Source organism: Corapipo altera, unplaced genomic scaffold (assembly GCF_003945725.1).
Source record: "Corapipo altera isolate COAL_440 unplaced genomic scaffold, ASM394572v1 60930, whole genome shotgun sequence".
Taxonomy (NCBI): domain Eukaryota; kingdom Metazoa; phylum Chordata; class Aves; order Passeriformes; family Pipridae; genus Corapipo; species Corapipo altera.
In genome coordinates, this window is record NW_020885040.1 from 369,799 (window position 1) to 390,627 (window position 20,829).

Genomic DNA, 20,829 nt, shown 5'->3' on the forward strand with positions numbered 1-20,829 from the left:
AAAACATGCAGGCAATAGGAAGGAGGAAGAGGGCAGAACTGGCTGGGACCATGAGGGGGGGAAAGGCCAGTGGGAAGGCAAAGAGAGGTTCCAGGGGCAAACCCATCACATTCCCCCAGCCCAAGTAGAGGTAGTGCAACTTTCAACCCTCCCAGGAGGGACCCAGGCTGAAGATGCTCAGGGGTGAGGAGGCTTGGTGCCTCCCAGGGTGTTAAAGAATAGTTTGGACCCTATGTTCTGAGGCAGAGTCAGTTTATTTCAACTCGAACTGGGTGCCTCCAGAAAAGGACCTAGAACAAAGAAATCCCTGGATCTTTACACCCCCACACTGTGCACCTGATCTTCACACGCTCTTCATGCGCCCTGCACCCATCTCTTGGTCCAATGGTGATTTATGGTCTGGGGTCTTCTAACACCTCATTGGATTCTTTCTCCATGTCCATGTGGGCAGGTTCTTATCTTCCAGCTTGGACCAGTCTTGGGGCCCTCCAGGGTCTCAACCCTTATCTGAAGGTATCCAGTCTTTCTCTGTTTCCTTCCCTGCTCAGTCATTCATGCTAAAATGAAGGTACAACTTGAACTTAATCTTGCCACTTCTGTGAAGGATAACAAAAAGTCCTTTTACAGATACATCAATAGCAAAAGGAGGGTGAAGGAAAACCTCCATTCTTTATTGGACACGGGCGGGAATATAGTTATCAAAGATGAGGAAAAGGTTGAGGCATTTAGCACCTTCTTTACCTCAGTTTTCAACAGTAAGACAGGTTGTCCTGAGGACAGTTGGCTTCTGGAGCTTGTAGACAGAGATAAGAAGCTGAATAGCCCCCCTGTAATCCAGGAAGAAACAGTTAGCGACCTGCTGAGTCACTTGGATCCTCACAAGTGTATGGGACCAGATGGGATCCACCCAAGGGTGATGAGGAAGCTGGCGGAAGAACTCGCCAAGCCGCTCTTCATCATCTACCAACAGTCCTGGCTCACTGGGGAAGTCCCAGATGATTGGAAGTTGGCAAATGTCACGCCCATCCACAAAAAGGGCCGGAAGGAGGACCCAGGAAACTACAGGCCGGTCAACCTGACCTCAGTGCCTGGCAAGGTTATGGAGTAGATCATCCTAAGTGCAATCACACAGCACCTACAAGATGGACAAGGGATCAGACCCAGTCAGCACAGGTTTAGGATGGGCAGGTCCTGTCTGACCAACCTGATCTCCTTTTATGATCAGGTGGTTCGCCTGGTGGATGAGGGGAAGGCTGTGGATGTAGTCTACCTGGATTTCAGCAAAACCTTTTACACTGTCTTCCACAACATACTACTGAAAAGATTGACAGACCACGGCTTGGACAGGGGCACTCTCTGCTGGGTTAGGAACTGGTTGGAGGGCCGGGCCCAGATGGTGATGGTGAATGGTGCTGCATCCAGTTGGTGGTCGGTCACTAGTGGTGTCCCCCAGGGATCAGTGTTGGACCCAGTTCTGTTTAATATCTTTATTGATGTTTTGGATGAGGGGATTGAGTCCACCATCAGCAAATTTGCAGATGACACTAAATTGGAGGGGAGTGTCAATCAGCTGGAAGGCAGGAGGGCCCTGCAGAGGGACCTGGACAATCTGGAGTGCTGGGTTGATTCCAACTGAATGAGATTCAACAAGACCATGTGCCCGGTCCTCCACTTTGGCCACAACAACCCCATGCAGTGCTACAGGTTGGGGACAGAGTGACTGGAGAGTAACCAGGCAGAAAGGGACCTGGGAGTTTGGATTGACAGGAAGTTGAACATGAGCCAGCAGTGTGTCCAGGTGGCCAAGAAGGACAATGGCATCCTGACCTGTATCAGGAACAGTGTGGCCAGCAGGTCCAAGGAAGTGATTCTTCCCCTGTAGTCAGTGCTGGTGAGGTCACACCTCAAGTACTGTGTCCAGTTTGGGGCCCCTCAGTTCAGGAAGGATATTGAGGTGCTGGAGCAGGTCCAGAGAAGAGCAACGAGGTTGATGAAGGGACTTGAGTACAAGTCCTATGAGGAGTGGTTGAGGGAGTTGAGGTTGTTCAGTCTGGAGAAAAGGAGGTTCAGGGGAGACCTCATCACTCTCTACAACTACCTGAAAGGAGGTTGTAGCCAGGTGGGGGTTGGTCTCTTGTCCCAGGCAGCTATCAGTAAGACAAGAGGGCATGGTCTTAAACTCTGCCGGGGGACATTTAGATTAGATATTAGAAAGAAATTCTTTACAGAGAGGGTAATCAGGCACTGGAATGGGTTGCCCAGGGAACTGGTGGATTCTTCATCCCTGGAGTTTTTTAAGATGAGACTGGATGTGGCACTTAGTGCCATGGTCTAGTAACTGCGGTGGTATTGGATCAAGGGTTGGACTTGATGATCTCGGAGGTCCCTTCCAACCCAGCTGATTCTATGATTCTAAAAAACAGAGTTCATTTAGAGTTCACCTATGCTAAGTTTTGAGCCAAACCCACTCATGTTAAACTGTAAACAAGTTACAGTTAAACTTAAGCCTACAAAATTAATTTCTAATATTCTATATTTTAATCCCCAGCAGTGCCCCCTTTAGTTTTATTCATCATTCCTGCTAATAATTTAGACAGAGTCCCTGGAATTTCTCAAAGTGCCTATTCATTTTCAGTATTTTCATATATAATATTAATGCGATAGACATAACAAAATCCGACTCAACCAGACTATCATGGGATGGAACATGAAGTTAGAGATTTCTGTGGCTCTCAGTGACCACCCACTAAAAATGTCCCACCATTGTTGTCCTGCATCTCTCTTTGCTCTCTCTAAAACCTGCTGTATTTCTTTCACATTATGGTGCACCATGATTAGGGTTTTTTGTCCACTCTTGTGGATTTTCTTCAGCAGTTGATTTAAGTCTTTATGTTGTAATAACTTCTTTACCAGTGTAAGATTCATTCCAATGGGAGTGGGTAATAATTCCTTAACCAAGGTGTATTTGGGTTGTAGCAACTAGTAGGAGGTAATCGGAGCTGAATAATTAAAATCGCAGCCCATTGTGTAAGCAAAGTTACACGCACAGATATTTGAGTGGTTATTTATATCTACAGTATTGTTATCTACAAATATAGATTCACAGAGAGTTCTCATATAAACACATCCTTTCCCAATATATACAAGTACTGTTTCAGAGGTTTCCTACATCTCAAAATGACAAATATTCTGCTCAGTGTCAAGGCAAATATCTTGGCCTCTGATGGCGTTACTTTCGCATATAAATCCCCATTGATCACACACTACACATGGATACATATCAGTTGTTTGCCATTCATCTCCTGTTCCACAAACCCACACTCTGTGTCCTATTGGATAAAGTACAGTTTTCTCATGGCTTAATCCTAATGCTATAATAGGCTATATATTAAGTACGGATGCTATTGTTAATACAAAGGCAGAAGCTTTATGGTTGACAGGGTGCTAAGTGAAATTAACTAAATATCACCAGGATTGAAATTCCTTTTCAAATTTGATTGCATTGTCCCAAGTTACTTTTGGAATCTCAGTGGGTAAAATGCCTTCTTCACCTTCTCTTATTATTGCTGATACTGTAAATTGCATCCACAACTATGCCTGTATACAACTAAGAGCTAATGAGATAGTGTCCTGGACTATTCCGAGTGCACCTATGATCAACTGATTGTCATTTTTGTTAATTTTTCCCCCATTGAGGCATTGTGTCAGACGTGAACCATTGTTTGGTCCTTAATGCTGATAGAGAAGATCTTAAGGGTTGGTTCAGTTTTTCCAGCTCACTAAATGTTGTACTGAGTTTGTTTGCAAGTATCTCAGCATCTATACCATTAAGTATTCCAATTCCCATTCTTAATCCTGAGGAGACACTAGTCAGACTTCTTTTCATTTGTTTGGCAGGGGACAATGTTCATCCATGTAGCCAAACTAGCCATCCTATGGGGAATGTACCTATATATGGTACTCAGATTAGCTTCATGGAGGTAACATTTACCTGCATCGACAATTCTACTCATTTTAATGACCAGGAAGGATTAAGTAACATTTGTTGCTGAACCACATTTTTGATAGCATATGTCCCAATTTTGGATATTAGTGGGGTCAGTTTCTTCATTTTCAAGGGAGTTGTATTTCGTAACCCAGTAGATGAAGAGACGGTCATCATTACTGGTATCACAATCTCAAAAGATACATCAATAAGTACCCTTTTAGCAGATACTCCTGGAAACTCCCTGCTCACAACATCCAGAATCTAGTGTTATACAGCAAGAGGTGCTCTCAAAACAGTGTGATTTGTCTCTACTAGTGTGTTCTATCAGAAGTAAATCTTGGGCCCTATCTGTTCCACAGCAGAAAACAAGGGTTTCTTTTCTTGGAACACTAGGGATGAGAACCGCTATTCCCTTATAACTCAAAGAGGTTATTTTTCTTTGATTTTCGATGACCCTCCTTTGCGTCCCATTGAGGTCACCCGTTCTTTTTATAAAAATCATGCCCCAGTCAGATCCCACCATAGACAGAGTCCTAAGATTTGCAATTTCATGATCATGAGATAGATTTGGGCTGCCTCTTTCTATCTTATTAAAACTTTGGTTGCTTGGGTACATTTCTTATGTCCCATAAAACTAGATTTAGAGCCTCCGGCCATTTTAATCCTGTGTGCATGCATACTTTGGTTAATTTTTCTTTGATTGTCTTATTCATCCTCTCTACTTTCCCTAATGATTGGAGGTGGTAAGGAGTATGCAATTGTTGTAAAATCCCCAATGCCTTGAATACTTGAATGCATATAGTTGCTCCAAAATGTCAGCCTCTATCTGAATCTATTACTTCTGGTACTCCATACCTACAAATGATTTCCTTCAGTAAAATTTTTACCATAGTTCCTGAGTCTGCCTTTTGGGTAGGAAAAGCTTCTACCCACTCTGTTAACTGGTCCACTATTACCAACAAATGCTTATATCCTAATGATGATGGCACATCTGCATAACTAATTGGTAACTTCTGAAAAGGAAAGCATGCTGGGGGTCATACACCCTTATGCTCAGGGGTCTTGGTAACAATAAATTGCTGACAAGTTTTGCATTCCCCCCCAATCCTTTTTGCAGAGGCATAAATTCCTGGTGTTGTCCACATTCTTTACACTTGGTTTGCGACATTTTCTGGTCCACTGTGAGATTTATTGTGGAACCATCTAGCAATGACCAAGTGTCATGCTTTAGGAATGGTATTATCCAATTTAGTACTCCTGCTAAAACCACACTGCCACTTGCTCCCCCTCCACCTCCTATTGGAAGCACAAAAGGCAAAGATCACAGGTTGAGATAAGAACAATTTACTGGAAACAGCAATGACATAAGAAAACCAACAGTAACAGTACAACACTAATAACAAAAGGTATAAGACAAATAAACGATTTACACAGAAAGCCCCCAACAATAAACAAATACCAATCGGCTCTCCCCCTCCACATTTCCTTGAGTGGAAGAACCCCTTCTCCCCAGAAGAGAGTGTCCCTTCCCCCTGTCCCTGGCAATGACATGAGATGGTATAGAATAACATCTAGGTCTTAGTTACACCACATCCCGGTTACTGAAAAATATTAACCCTGTCCTGGTCAGAACCAGGACATTATCCACCCTTTATTCTATACCATCTACATCATGCCCAGATCCTACAACTTCCAACTAAATAAATATAAATATATATATATATATACAAGCACAGGTATCATTTCATAGTCAATGGCTGTCCCTCCAAGACTTCTGTTGAGTTCATTTAGTGCATGACTGTGGGTTCTATCTGTCCTAGATGTCTTCCAGGGCAGGAGGGATGGTGTGCTGTCGGTTGGTTGCAAGTTGCATCAGGAGCTCACGACTGGTGTATCTGAAGCAGTCCATCCTCAATGTCCATGGTAGTTATGACATACAGTGGCAGTGTCATTCAGCAACCAATATTATACAATTCAACATTACAGACTATTCTCACCCAAAAATCAAATCCCTTTGAGGTACACATTATGTTTCTTCATCCCTCTCCATTACCCACTGTGCTGGTTTAAAAGTTAACCAGTAGGGGAAACCAACCCAACTCAAAAGAGAGTTTACAAGTCAGAATAACAATTTAATAAAATAATACAATAAGTAGGACCACACAGACAAGCAACAGGTCCTAACCCACAAAGCCCAAATGTACAACCCAGCACCCCGGGGCACAAACAAAGCAGTGCTCCTTGGCCCCCCCCCTGAGCCCAAAGCAAAGGGAGAGGGGAAAAACCTGCCGGTGGGAGAGCTGCTGCAGTCCAGTCAAAAGTGGTGATTGCAACTCAGTCGAGGGTGGTGGTCTCAGTCCGACTGAGAGCGGTGAGCTGCAGTCTGGTTGAGAGCGGTGAGCTGCAGTCCTCCTCTGGATCCCACGAGTGGTGGAAAGGTTCTGAAACTCCAGGTTTATATATTCTCCAGCTCAGGCAGGAATGTTCAGTCCCTCCCCCAGAGTGGGGAATTCCATAAAAGGATGATCAGTCCTTTCCTCAGAGCGGGGAATTCCAAAAAGGGCATGAGGACAGGAACATCCCCCCACCTTGCAGGCCTCTACTGACAACAGTTTCTGGGAAATGGCATGGAAGGCTATAGAATACACAGTTTTGGGCTACACCCATCCAGTGATGAATCGGTCCCAGTTGTTCTAACTAGGACATTATCCACCCCTTATTCTATGCCATCCATGTCATGCCCAAATTAATCCCCTCAAAAACTATGTCTCCTTAAAACTATATACACTTATATATATATATATACAGTGAAACATTACAGACCATTCTCACTCAAAATTAGGTCCCCTTGTGGTACACAACGTGTCTCCCCATCTTTTTGCATTACCCACCAGGTGAAACCAGGTCCTTGAGCAAAAACAATCCCTCGGATGGGTTTACCTTTGCTTGAGGTGGGACTAATCCAAACAGTCTTCCCTAACATTCCTCTCATATGCACCACGGGGACTTTATCTCCATCTACAGTATGCAAAGGTTCTGATTGGGCAGGGCCAGCTCGATTGATGGAACCTTGGGTGTTGACCAACCAGGTGGCCTTTGCTAAATACACCTCCCAGTATTTGAGAGGCTCCCCACACAGTGCCTTCAGGGTGGTTTTCACCAGTCCATGTACCAGCCGCTGGTGCATGGTAGGGGATATGATACACCCACTCAATGCCATGCTCTTTGGTCCAGGTGTCTACGAGACCATTTTTAAAATGGGTCCCATTGTCAGACTCAATTCTCTCCGGGGTACCATGTCGCCACAGGACTTGTTTTTCAAGGCCCAGGATGGTATTCCGGGCAGTGGCTTGAGGCACGGGGTATGTCTCCAGCCATCCAGTGGTTCCTTCTACCATGGTCAGCACATAGCGCTTGCCTTGGCAGGTTTAGGGAGCGTGATGTAGTCAACTTGCCAGGCGTCCCCATACCTGTATTTCAACCACTGTCCACCATACCATAGAGGTTTCACCCATTTGGTCTGCTTGATGGCAGCACATGTCTCACAGTCATGGATAACCTGTGAGATACTGTCCATGGTTAGATCCACCCCTCGGTCACAAGCCCATCTGTATGTTGCATCTCTCCCCTGGCATCATGGGCCCATCGAGCCAGAAATAATTCTCCTTTGTGCTGCCAATCCAGATCTACCTGAGAGACTTTAATCCTGGCAGTTTGGTCCACCTGCTCGTTGTTACGATGCTCTTTATTAGCCCGACTCTTGGGTACATGAGCATCTACGTGACAGACCTTCACGCTCAGTTTCTCTACCTGGCCAGCGATGTCCTGCCATATCTCCACCGCCCAGATGGGTTTCCCTTTGCTCTGCCAGTTGGCTCTAGCCATCCCCACAGAGCATTGGCCACCATCCATGAGTCAGTGTAGAGATAGAGTCTTGGTCACTTCTCTCATTCAGCTATATCCAAAGCCAGTCGAATGGTTTTAAGCTCTGTAACCTGACTTGACCCACCTTGTCCTTCGGTCACTTCTGCAACTCGCCGTGTGGGACTCCATATGGTTGCCTTCCATTTTCGGTTTGTCCCTACAATGCGACAGGAGCTATCCGTGAAGAGAGTATATCGCTTTTCATCTTCTGGTAGCTGGTTATACAGTGGGGCCTCCTCAGCCCATGTCACCTGCTCCTCTTCTTCTTCAGAGGACAGTCCGAAACTCTCACCTTCGGGCCAGTTGGTGATAATTTCCAGAATCCCAGGGCAATTAGGATTCCCTATCCGGGTTCACTGTGTGATCAGTGATGCCTTAAGCCCCTATTAGTTTTTTATTTTTCTAATTTTTGTAAGTTTTATAAGTAGTAGAAGTAGATTTTAAAAGCAGCAGCCCTCGTTCCCTTACCCTGTAGCACAAGTAGTTTACACATTCCTCAACCCTCTTACCCCATTCCATGCACCCTATATCAATCCTACCCCCGAATCCAGTAGAAATGTTTAGTCTCTTGTCAAGGCAAGGCCTATACTGTTTAGAGAACACCCATATCTAGGCCTGAACAACAGAACAGAGTCAAGAACTAAGTGACTGTGTACCCTTTGTGCTCTGAAGATGGTGATGGTGATGAAGAGGTGGTCTCAAAAGGGGCAGACCAGAGCAAAGGTTACAGAGTAGACACGCTTGGGATGGGATGGATGGTATTATAAAATGTAACATCGCAAGCACAGCCGGCGCGCACGTCTTGTAACATCTATTGCCTTGGTACAATTAAACCCTTTCCTTATCTCACCCTCAATTAACTGCTCCTGAGTTTTTTCTTTAGCACCAGCTGAGCAGGCATCAGAGCAATCCACTTACTCCATGTGGCATCGGTGGCATGATGTGTAGAAGGAGCTTTTCCCTTGAACATCCAGCCCAGCACTGGTAGTCGGGGTGCCAGGAGGAGCTGTGCTTTGGTGCGGATCACTTCTGAGGCAGCTTGAACTCTTTCATAAGCAGCCAGGATCTCTTTCTCAGTTGGGGTACAGCTGTCTTCAGATCCTTTGTATCTCCGACTCCAGAATCCCAGCGGTCATCCTTGGGTCTCCCCAGGCACTTTCTGCTAGAGGTTCCAGGAAGGGTCATTCTCCCTAGCTGCAGTGTAGAGCATGTTCTTCACATCCTGTCCTGTCCTGACTGTCCCAAGGGCTACTGCATGGGCAATCTCCTGTTTAATTTGTTCAAAGGCTTGTTGTTGTTCAGTGCCCCACTGGAAATAATTTTACTTCCATGTCACAAGGTAGAGAGGACTTACAATCTGACTGTATTCAGGGCTATGCATCCTCCAAAAGCCCACAGTGCCTAGAAAAGCCTGTGTTTCCTTCTTGCTGGTTGGTGGGGACATGGTTGCTATTTTGTTAATCACCTCCATTGGAATCTGACGGCGTCCATCTTGCCACTTCACTCCTAGGAACTGAATTTCCTGAACAGATCCCTTGACCTTACTTTGTTTAATGGCAAAACCAGCTTTTAGGAGAATCTGGATTATCTTCTCTCCTTTCTCGAAGACTTCCCCCACTGTGTTCCCCCATACAATGATGTCATCAATGTACTGTAGATGTTCTGGAGCCTCGCCCTTTTCCAGTGCAGTCTGGATCAGTCCATAGCAAATGGTGGGACTGTGTTTCCACCCCTGGGGCAGTCGATTCCAGGTGTACTGCACACCCCTTCAAGTGAAGGCGAATTGTGGTCTGCACTCCGCTGCCAAAGGAATGGAGAAAAAGGCATTGGCAATGTCAATGGTGGCATACCACTTGACTACCTTGGACTCCAGTTCGTACTGAAGTTCCAGCATGTCCGGCACAGCAGCATTCAGGGGTGGTGTGACTTCACTGAGTCCACGGTAATCCACCATCAGCCTCCACTCTCCGCTGGACTTACGCACTGGTCATATAGGGCTATTAAAGAGTGAGCGAGTCTTGCTGACCACCCCGTGGGTCTCCAGTTCACAGATCATCTTATGTATAGGAGTCACGGAGTCTTGGTCGGTGCGGTATTGCCAACGGTGTACTGTTGCTGTGGCCATCGGTACCAATTGTTCTTCAACCTTCAGCAGTCTCATGGCAGAAGGGTCCTCTGAGAGACCAGGCAAGGTGTTCAACTGTCTAATTTCCTCTGTCTCCACAGTAGCTATGCCAAAAGCCCAACGAAGTCCTTTTGGGTCTTTGAAATACCCACTCCTCAGGTAATCTATGTCAAGGATACACGGGGCCTCTGGGCCAGTCACGATGGGGTGTCTATGCCATTCCTTCCCAGTCAGGTTCACTTCAGCTTCCAGTACAGTCAGTTGTTGTGATCCCCCTGTCACCCCAGAAATAGAGATGGATTCTGCCCCTACGTATCTTGATGGCATTAAAGTACATTGTGCTCGAGTGTCAACTAAGGCCTTATATCTTTGTGGATCTGATGTGCCAGGTCACTGAATCCACACTGTCCAACAGACCTGATTGTCCCTCTCCTCTATCTGGCTAGAGGCAGGGTACCCCTAGTCCTGGTCATGGTACTCACTGCGCTCTTCTTGTAAGTATGACCTGGAGGTCCCTTCAAGAGGATCAGACGTATCATCAGTCCTGTACCGTCTGGAGTCTTGCCCATGAGAGACAGGAGCAGCATTTACCCTTGAAGAGTTCCTTGTGGTACTTGTTCCTCTTTTCAATTCACGTACCCGGGTTGCTAAGGACGAGGTGGGTTTTCCATCCCACTTCCTCATATCTTCTCCATGCTCATGGAGGTAAAACCATAGGTTGCCATGTGGAGTGTACCCTCTCTCCTTAGCTGGGGGACGCCTGCTCCTGATAGCAGAGACTCTTGTTTGTCCTGGTGAGATATGGAAGATCCCTTCCTTAATTTCCTCTCTTAGCTTCTGGTGACCCTCTTCAGTCTTCTCTTCCAGGCTTCGGACATGTTCAGTCAGTTTGGTTTCCACAGATGAGACATGGGCTCATAATGGGGCGGTGACAGTGTCTTCATAAATCTTGAGTTTACTGACCAACGCACCCACCTTGTCCTTTCCCTCCCTCCATTGCAACGTTGCTAAGTAGCAGGATTACATTTCTGGTCCAAGTCGTGTAAACTTTAACCTCATCTGGGATGTGCACTGTACACCATCTGGACTTTTAGGGAATCTTTCATCCTCTGAAAAGATTATCTCCAGTACAGCTATCTCCCTTAAGCACCGGATACCTTGTTCCATCGTGTTCCACTGTCCTTGCTGTACGTGGAGGTCCTCCTTACAAAGATATCTCTCCCTCACACTGGACAACAGTCATCGCCAGAGGTTGAGAGTTTCCTGCCTCCTTCCAATCCCCTGATCAATGACTACATCTCGAGACAGGAATCCCAGTTGTCTTGCTTCACTCCCATCTAGAATCGTATCGTTAGCTGCGGCATCCCAGATTCGGAGCAGCCAGGTCAGAATGGACTCATTCACCTGTCGTGTGAACTCTCTCCGGAGCTCACATAGTTCACCCAGGGATAGGGACCAAGTGATAATATCTGGCTCTGTCTCCTTCAGTGGATATGAAGGTCCTGCCTCTTCATCATCATTCCCTGATTTAGTCTTTGATTTCCTTTTCTGGACAAGGGCTACTGCTATTGGTTTTGGTTGTCCTTCTGGTTCCTCGACGGTTTGTGTAGACATGGTGCTGGTTGATTTATTTCTTTTTCCCTTTGACTCAGTTGTGGTTTGGGTGGACGTGCTGCCTGTGGATTTGCTCTTTCTCTCCTCCCCCTGACAGTGCTGTGCCATGTCAAGTAGTGTCCGGCAGGCAGTGGCCAGGGCCCAGCAGGTTACTGTGAGCTGACCATCTCTGGAGCTGCCAGAGCATTTTTCCTTCACAAATCTTATCATGCTAACAGGATCCTGCAGTTGTTCAGGGGGGAATTTCCAGATCATTGGAGGAGAAAACTTCTCCAAATACTGACCGATGTCCTCCCACTTCCCGTGCCACTCGACATTATCCACTCCCAGGGCAGGCATCCAGACAACCTCCCTAGAAGGCCCTGTTCTGACCCTAAGCATGGTGTAGACAGTACAGAGCAGACAAAGCAACACTAACAACGACATTACGCTGTCTTTAACATCAAAAGGAAACTCAATATTTTCAAAGACTGTTGTAGCAGGTCTGAAGGGGAAGAAGGAGGTGAAAGGCTGGAAACAACCATTCCCTCCTGTTCCCTCAAAAGGCTGGGTGCGATTTTCAATGAGGTCCCAGAGGTAGCAATCCAAACCAGGACAGACAAACAAGACTGAATACACATTCACAATGAAACTCACTGCTTCTGATGTTATGACAACATAAACACAATATATTAATAAAGCAATTTTGATCCCTTTCCCTGGTCTTAAAGAGAGCATCAGAATAGGTAAATAGTTCCCCATATGTAGAAATATGAACAGGTTCAGATACAACATCCACATGAATACATCAAACAACATGGTGATCAGGGAGTTTCTGTATCCAAATAGACAAATGCTTAAAATGAAATTGTGATTCTGACTTCTCTCTCTGCCCCACATTGGGCGCCAAAAATGTGTTGGTTTAAAGGTAAACCAGCAGGGGAAATGAACTCAGCTCAGAAGAGATTATAAGTCAGAATAACAATTTAATAAAAGTAATACAATAAATACAATTACACAGACAAACAATTGGTTTTAACCCACAAAACCCAGATGTATAACCCAGTACCCTGGGGCATGAACAGAGTGGTGTTTGTTGGGTCCCCCTCCCCCTGCTGAACCCCACGTGGTCCCCTTGAGTCCAAAGTAAAAGGAGAGGGAAAACCTGTTGGTGAGAGTGCTGGTTGTAGTCTGGTGGAGGGTGCTGTTGCAGTCTGGTTAAAAGTGGTAATCACAGTCTGGTCGAGGTTCTGGTCCTTCTCTGGATCCCACAAGTGGTACCAGAAGTCCCAAGACCCCAAGATTATATATCCTCAGGTTCAGGCAGGAATGCTCATTAGCTCCCTCAGGGCGGGGAGTTCCACAATGGGTGTGAGGACAGGAGCATCATCCTATCTCACAGGCCTCTTAACACCCAGTTTATAGCCTGAGGGGTCAGGCGGGCTCTGGGCATCTGCTGCAAGTGGTCTATTGTTAACAGTTTCTGGGAAATGGCATGGAGGGTGTAGAATACACAGTTTTGGGTTACACCCACACAGTGATGGGCTGGTCCCAGCTGTTCTAACTAGGACAGTGGCCAAGTCAGCAGAGGGCTGCATGGAGGCCTCCAAGGCAGTCTTGTGAAGCAGGTGGGGGTGGCAGCCACAGCCATCACCCAGACCTTGAATGATCTTCTGCAGCACATCAAGCAACATCATGGGCAGGTAGCCCATTGGGGACTACAACGAAGCCACTGGCATCATCCTCAATGTCACTGAGAACATATTCAGCTCCATGGCTGACACAGGTGAGGGTGGCTGATGGCACCCAAGGTAGAGCATGATGGATGGGGAGGTATTGGGAAGCCCATGGGACTTGCTAACAGGCCATCCTTCTTTTCTTTCCAGGGGAAATGGTGCGTGAGGCTTGTATTCTGGCCCAGGCAACCTCTGACCTTGTCAACACCATCAAAGCCAACATAGAAGGAGAGACGAACCTGGAGAACTTGAGCAAACTGCTGAGTGCAGCCAAGATCCTGGCTGATGCCACCGCCAAAATGGTGGAGGCTGCAAAGGTTTGTGGCATGCAGGAGGATGGGGACTGGCTCCAGTCCCTGTCTGATGCCATTAGCTCAGTGCTATGGAGGTGATGAGAAGTCTCTGGGGTGGGGAGCCGTTCCTGGAGTAAAGTCCTGCACTGAGAAAAGGACCTGTGCAATGGAGTGGGACTCCTCCTGAGGCTGTGGGTGGTAGCAGAGGAGCTGTTAGCTCTCCTGTTGCTGAGCTCTCTAGTAGAGGCTTCAAGCATAACCCTCATGCCGTAAGCAGACAGGATGCCTGGAGGATGTTCCCTGGCATCAGATCAGAGCACAGCCACTGCTGTCAGGAGGACAAGGGATGCAGTGGCTTCTGCAAGGTGTGATGGGTTTTTTGCTTTCTCAACGGAGCTGCAGCCAACCTGGACAGTGAGGAGCAGTAGCAGTGGCTGCCCAAGGTGGCAGAGGGACTCAACTTGGCAACCAACACCACAGTCCAGAATGCCATCAAGAAGAAGCTTGTGCACAAGCTGGAGGTGAGATGCTGGGCAAGGGGCTGTGCAGGGTGAACCACCTCTCCTAACTCTTCTCCTTGTCTCCAGTTTCTTCCCAGCACCAAGAGTTTCCAGGATGCGCAGAGCCAGCTGAACCAGGCAGCAGTGGGGCTAAACCAGTGCGCCAACAAGATGGTGCAGGTGTCACATGGCACCTCTCAAGACCTGGCCGCATCCTCCAGCAAATTTGGAAAGGACTTCAATGAGTTCCTGTAGGTAAGAGTGGAGATGGCCAACCAGTCTCAGGTGTCAGTAAATGCCTGTTGGGGGATCCTGGGTACAGTGAGAGGTTTGGGGTGCCTGGGCAGGCAGCAGTGGTTAGGGTGGCTATGGCCCATGTAGTTGGTGAGATGGCAGTCAGGGGCTGTGCAAAACTGCAGCAGCAGAGGGAAAGTGGCCTCGGTTGGTTCAGAGAACATTGCTGTTGTATCCTTGTTGTTGGTGGACTAGTTGGATGAAGGGGAAACCAGCTCAGCTTAGAAACCACTGGAGAAGACCCAGGGTTGGTGTGGAGCTTGGAAACCTGTTTCAGGTAACTCTTCTTGGCTCCTTGCAGAATAAGGAAGACCGGGCCCAGGTGGTGTCCAACTTGAAGAGTATCTCCATGTCCTCCAGTAAGCTGCTGCTGGCTGCAAAGGTGCTCTCTGCTGATCCCACAGCCCCCAACCTCAAGAACCATCTGGTGGCAGCAGCATGGTAGAAGGAATTGTTCCCTGTGAGCTGCTTGCTGTAACAGTGGGGCCAGGTGATGGAGCTGGCATTGATCTGTGGGTGTGTCCCCTGTCCCTGGCAAGGAGTGTGACAATGCCCTGTGGGAGCTGGAGATGAGAAGTCGCATCTTGCCAAGGCAGTGGAGGGGCTGAGATGGAGGGGTGCTGAGATGGTGAGGAGGGGGCAGTTGAACCTTGCTGCGAGGGGAGGGAGGGAGGAAGCAAAGGGAAGGTGCAAGTGAAGGGCATGGACCCTTGCCTTGGATGTGACAGCCATGTCCCTGTAGATGGTGAAGGAGTTATTGGAGAACCCCACTCAGACTGTCAATGACATGTCCTATTTCAACTGCCTTGACAGCATCATGGAGAACTCCAAGGTGATCCCTGAGGTGGGGATGGAGGTTTGGGAAGGATGTGAGGACAAAAGGAAAGGTGATTTCTCGCCCATTGATGAAGCACAGTGAGCTCTGAGCCTGGGACCACTGCAGGAGTGGGAAGTGGTCTCTAACCTGTGCATGGTGTGTGTCTCAGTTTAAACAGACTGGAGTGTTTTGCTAAGGAGGATGAGTTATGAGGTAGACCAAACTCCTCTCTCTCAGCAATTGTAAATCCGAAATTAAGAGGTTCCAATCTAGGAAGTATTGAAAAAGGAAGAAATAACAACCCTTTATTAAAGGATATATGTATATTGGCAAAAACAGCAAGAGAACACAAAAACAACTAAACAATAATCCTGTACCCCAAAAGTCCCCTTCAAAAAGGAAACAGTTTGATACTTCTCTGTCCTCTAGCACGATTCTAATCACGATTGGCAGGGGATGCTGTTGGATCACTGGAGGAGCAGAGCCTGTAGTGCTCTGTGATGGTCGGCAGGAGGCACTGTTGGGCTCTGGCAGTCGCCGCATGGGGCCCTGGATTGTGGGAGAAGCCAACAATGGTGATTTCCCCCCCACCCACCGAGGAGGGGAAGGGGAAAAAAGAGGAAAGGAGGGCGGTTTCTTTCCCACAAAACTCACGATGTCTGCGGCTGGCTGTGGTCAGGACTCCCCCCTTTCCTCAACGAGCACAAACTGCTGCCAAAACACAGGATCGGAGGAGGGAAAAAGAAAGATGACCCCCTCCCCAAAAGGTTCCTCTGCAGGATGGGCCAAACCTCTCTGACGAAATCTGAGTAGGTCCAGTTGGCAACAGAGCAGACCGAGGTCAGAGAACAGCCAGATGACCAGGTCAAGAGCAAAACGGCCTCAGAGCTTTTCCAACACATGCCTTGCCCCTGTTAAGGCAAAAAGTGAAGTGTCCCTTCCAAGGAGAGGAGGGGAGAAAAACTACCCCACCCCCCCCAGCCTTAGAGAAGGCCATCAGCCTGGAATGTAGTTCTGCCAGCCAGCTCCTTTGTGTAGGTCAATCACCCAAGGCAAAAAACTGTCCTCCCCATTCAATATCCCTCCCCCACATTGCAGCAGGGGAAAGAAAATTCCCGTTTGGTTTTTTAGAACAAGCAAACCCATGGCAGTGTGTCCTTCAGGTGCTAGGCGAGTCCATGGCTGGCATCTCCCAGAACACCAAGAACAGCAAACTGCCTGATTTTGGCGAGTCTATCAGTGCCGCCTTCAAAGCTCTCTGTGGGTTGACGGAGGTAGCTGCCCAGGTGAGATGCCCCGAGCATTACCCATGGTGCATAGTTGCTGTACACACTCTTCCCCTATTCCTCCAAGCCCTGTGGGACAGTGCTACTAGTTTCCCTAGTCCATGCCTGCTTTGAGCCTCTCCACCATGCATAAGCTCTCATTACCTTTCTCATTGTGGAGTAATAGATAAAGTTAGAGAATAAGGAGTCTGGAAGAAAAAGCCAGCTGGCGTCTGAAGGATGCTGATAAGGTCACAATGCACCACAAAAGTTCCCCAAGCATTGATAAACACCTGCTATAGCCAGATGAAAATGTGGGAAGGGATGATGTGAAGTCATCAGAGCTTTTCTTTGCAAAACATCCTGCAGAAAGGGAACATAGTGACCCTTTTGACCTGTGTCATCCATCCATCAAGAAAGAATAGGTGCTAACTTTACAAAGATTTAACACTTATGACTAAAGTCACAGAAACTCCAAGGAAAAAAAAAGGTATAAAAGGAGATTTAAATGCGTAAAAGATTGAAGGAAGTTTTCCATTGAAACTGCTGGGATCAACTGATGAGTTGCACCTGCCTTCCTTCCCCCCCCCCCCCCCCCCCCACCTGGGATGCCGATCAGGTGAGAAATTTAGGCTATGCACATTAATCACTGCTTTAAGGACTAGAACTTGTTTTGTGGTCACTATAGATATTAGTAGATGCTTTTGTATTAGAGCTTGTGTTTGTGCTTGTTTTGTGGTACTGATAGATTGTTTTAAATGTATTTTTGTAGCTAGACACTATTGCTGATGACTTACGAATCTTATTAACCTGTCACGATTTGTATTAATAAAAAGAGTGTTTTCTGTACACTGTTAGAGTGAGTCCTTATAAGGTGCTAACAGTTGCCGGTGGTGGATAACATGTTGGGAAGACTTGCTGAGGGGGTGTCCCTTCTCTGTTGATGCAGACCCCCAATGAAAGGGAAATCGAATACATCCCTCAATTGGTGAATCTGTTGGGTGAAGGTTTCCCCCCTTACAGGACCCCAACAGACTAATCAGACACTAAAAGGTTTCCATTTCCTAGGGGCCCTGACAGAAAAAATAAATTTCTAAGGGTTGGGCAACCCCCCCCTTTTCACCTGACACTCATGCTCCCAGGCTGCCTACCTTGTGGGGGTCTCAGACCCCAACAGCCAGGCTGGACAGCAGGGCTTGGTAGACTCCACTCAGTTTGCCAGAGATAACCAAGCTATCCAGATGGCCTGCCAGAACCTGGTCAACCCTGCCTGCATCCAGGTGAGCATGAGGTGGGGCACTGTTACAGGCATTTTCTTGTATGAAAGAGAATGTGAGGCTAGCAGGAAAAACTGTGTCCCAAGAGTTGGCCAAAATTATGAGTAGTGTCTCATTAGACCCCATCAGCTGTACTGGGAACCAGCTAGCAACAGTGACAGTCCAGGTAGGGGGCTGCATGGGTATGCAGGACCTTGATGATCCTTCTTGGGTCCCAAGAGGGACCTCTGCAGTCACTGGTTCCCCGTGTGGGGCTGGTGGGAAGAGAGAGCTGTCAGAATGGGGGGACAGGTGGGTCCTGCCTCACTCTGTTCTTCCCTGCAGGTGCTGTCAGCAGCCACTATTGTAGCAAAGCACACTTTGGCCCTGTGCAACATGTGCTGCCTGGCCTCCTCCCACACCGCCAACCCTGCGGCCAAGCACCAGTTCATCCAGTCAGACAAGGAGGTGGTCAACAGCACAGCCAACCTGGTGAAGATCATTGAGTTGCGATCTCTCTGCTAGAGCACTGTGGTGGGGATGGGATTTGGGGCATGGTGGGGAATGTAAAACTGCCCTGGTCTCTCCACATCAGGCCCTGGACAGCATGTTCAACAAGGACAACTGGGAGTGGTGCCATATTACCACTTCCCCTCTCACAGAAGCTGTAAAGAACGTGACAGCCTTTGCCTCCAACCTGGAGTTTGTCATGGTTCCTGCCCAGATCAGCCCAGAGGTAGGATGCTACAGAGGCAGGAAGGGGTTTTCCCAACTGTGATGGGGGCTATATGAAGGGGGGAGAGGAGCTGTGCCTCCACCTGAGCTTGGGATGGGGCCACAGTGCAGGGCTGGAGCTTGGTGGGAGGTGGGGAGGTGGCAGCAAGCCTTGGGCTTCTAGGGGCTGCTTTGGGGTGAGGGTTGTGGGAGAGGGAGGGAGTAACTTCCCACACACAGTCCCTCATGCTCATCACCAGCCCATCATCTCCCTATGCAGGGGTGCAGAGTCATGGAGCCCATCATCTGTTTGGCCAAGACCATGCTGGAGAGCTCTGCCAGCCTCATCCAGACTGCCCACTCTCTGGCTGTCAACCCCAAGGACCCACTGCAGTGGTCAGTGTTGGCTGGCCACTCTCACACATTCTCAGACTCTATCAAGAAGTTTATCACCAGCATGAGGTGAGGCAAGTCCTGTTCACTTGGTTATGGCCCTGTCCCCAGTGGTGGGTACCTCTGCTCAGGCTTACTCCAAGTGAGCATCCCCAGGGATGCTTTGGCTCATCTTTTCCTCGGCTGCTGCCAGGCAGGGATGGGATGGAAGATACTATCCCTGGTCCTGTTGTAAGGTAAACATACACGGGTATTCTTCCCAAGAATGCCAAGGCAGTGGAAGGATTAAAAAAAAAGGTTTATTTCAGATGCAATGACCACTTTTTTACGATGGTGCATGCATCGGGCCTCAGGGCAAAAGGCAAAGACCCTCCTCCTCCAAGGCTTTTTGTATCTTCTGTCTCTCCTCCCCCACTCTCTCTGGCCCAAGGAGGCCTTGTACATGTCTGTAAACATATTATCTCTCTGCATACCAGAAAGCAAGTCAGAGAACTTCTCTTGCTATGTGGGGGGGGAGGGGGAAAGCATTGAAACTGCCTTTTAGGAAGAGCCACCACCTTAGGCAGAAAGCCGTCCTAGAGAAACGAGTTCTAACTTCCCGTTACAAATTCTTCCAGAAATGTATCTATTCCTACACCTGTACAGGAGATGCTCCTCCAGCCCTGGCATAGGTTGATGGGGACATGTGTCTGGGCTCTGACACCAGGTTGCCCCCAGCTCAGGAGAAGGGATCCTGGCTCTTGCCAGCACCAGCTGAGGTCAAGGGCAAAGGGGTGGCATAGCACCTGCCAGTGCCAGGCTGATCTGTCTGTCATGCAGGGACAAAGCTCCAGGACAGCAGGAGTGTGATGAGGCCATTGAGGTACAGGAGGTGGACCAGGCCTCTCTTGCTGCCATCAGCCAGCAGCTGGCCCCTGAGAAGATATTTCCCAGGAGGCAGGTTGGGGCCATACTGCTGCAAGTGCAACTGGGGCAGTTGTCCTTCCCCCTGGCTCCCAGCAGTGTGCAGTCATCCCGGCCTGACTGCAGCCTCACGCAACATCCTCTCTTTGTGACAGGCTTTGCACAACCAGATGATCACAGCTGTTCAGGAGATCAGCAACCTGATAAAGCCCATGGCCAACATGGCACAGGCCAAGGCCTTGCAGCTGGGGCACAAGGTAATGGGAGCTACTGATTAGGTGCTTGGGGCATACGGAGGAGCTTGTGGTGAAAGGAGAGGGGTGAGGCAGATGGGGCTGGAAGCTGCTAATGCTGCTCTTCCCTAGGTGTCCCAGATAGCTCAGTACTTTGAGCTGCTCATTATAGCAGCTATCAGCACTGCCTCCCAAATACCCAGCTATCATCAGCAGCAGAACCTCCTGGACCAGACCAAAGTGCTGGCTGAGTCCACCCTGCAGATGCTGTACACAGACAAGGAGGTCAGTGAGAATCCAAAGGTGAGCAGGAGGGGCATGTATCAACAGCATTCTCCTCTTTCTGGGTGCTGCATGAGAGGCTTGGCCATGTGCCAGACACATATGCCAGACATGGCAACTTGGCCAGGGCTGCCGCAAGTGTGTGGCATCCTCGGCAGGAGGGGAGCTGCTGCCTGCTTTCCCTCACTCTGGCTCATTCTTGCAACAAGCTACCCACACCCAGGAGGCTCTGGAGGAGGCCAAGCAGATGATGAAGGAAGTGGTGAAGGACCCGACCAGCCTGAATGAGGCAGCCAGTGTTGCGGGTGTCTTGGGGGGCATGATGGGCTCTATCACCCAGGCCATCAACCAGGTGAGGGGAGCATGGAGAGGACCCAGCCAGGGATGGGGGTGGAGGAGAGGAAGAGTCAGTCAAACCCTACAAGGTCTCTGGACTGGAGCTGGAGCTAGACTCTTCTCTTTTTTCTCTCTTCTCTTCTCTTCTCTTCTCTTCTCTTCTCTTCTCTTCTCTTC

The 20,829-nt window shown here is 48.4% G+C and overlaps 1 pseudogene; it reads left to right on the forward strand.

The window, feature by feature from the left end:
* The first annotated feature begins 7,726 nt into the window (after positions 1 to 7,726).
* The window catches only part of LOC113959425, a 16,397-nt pseudogene continuing 3,294 nt past the window's right edge, over positions 7,727 to 20,829 (forward strand).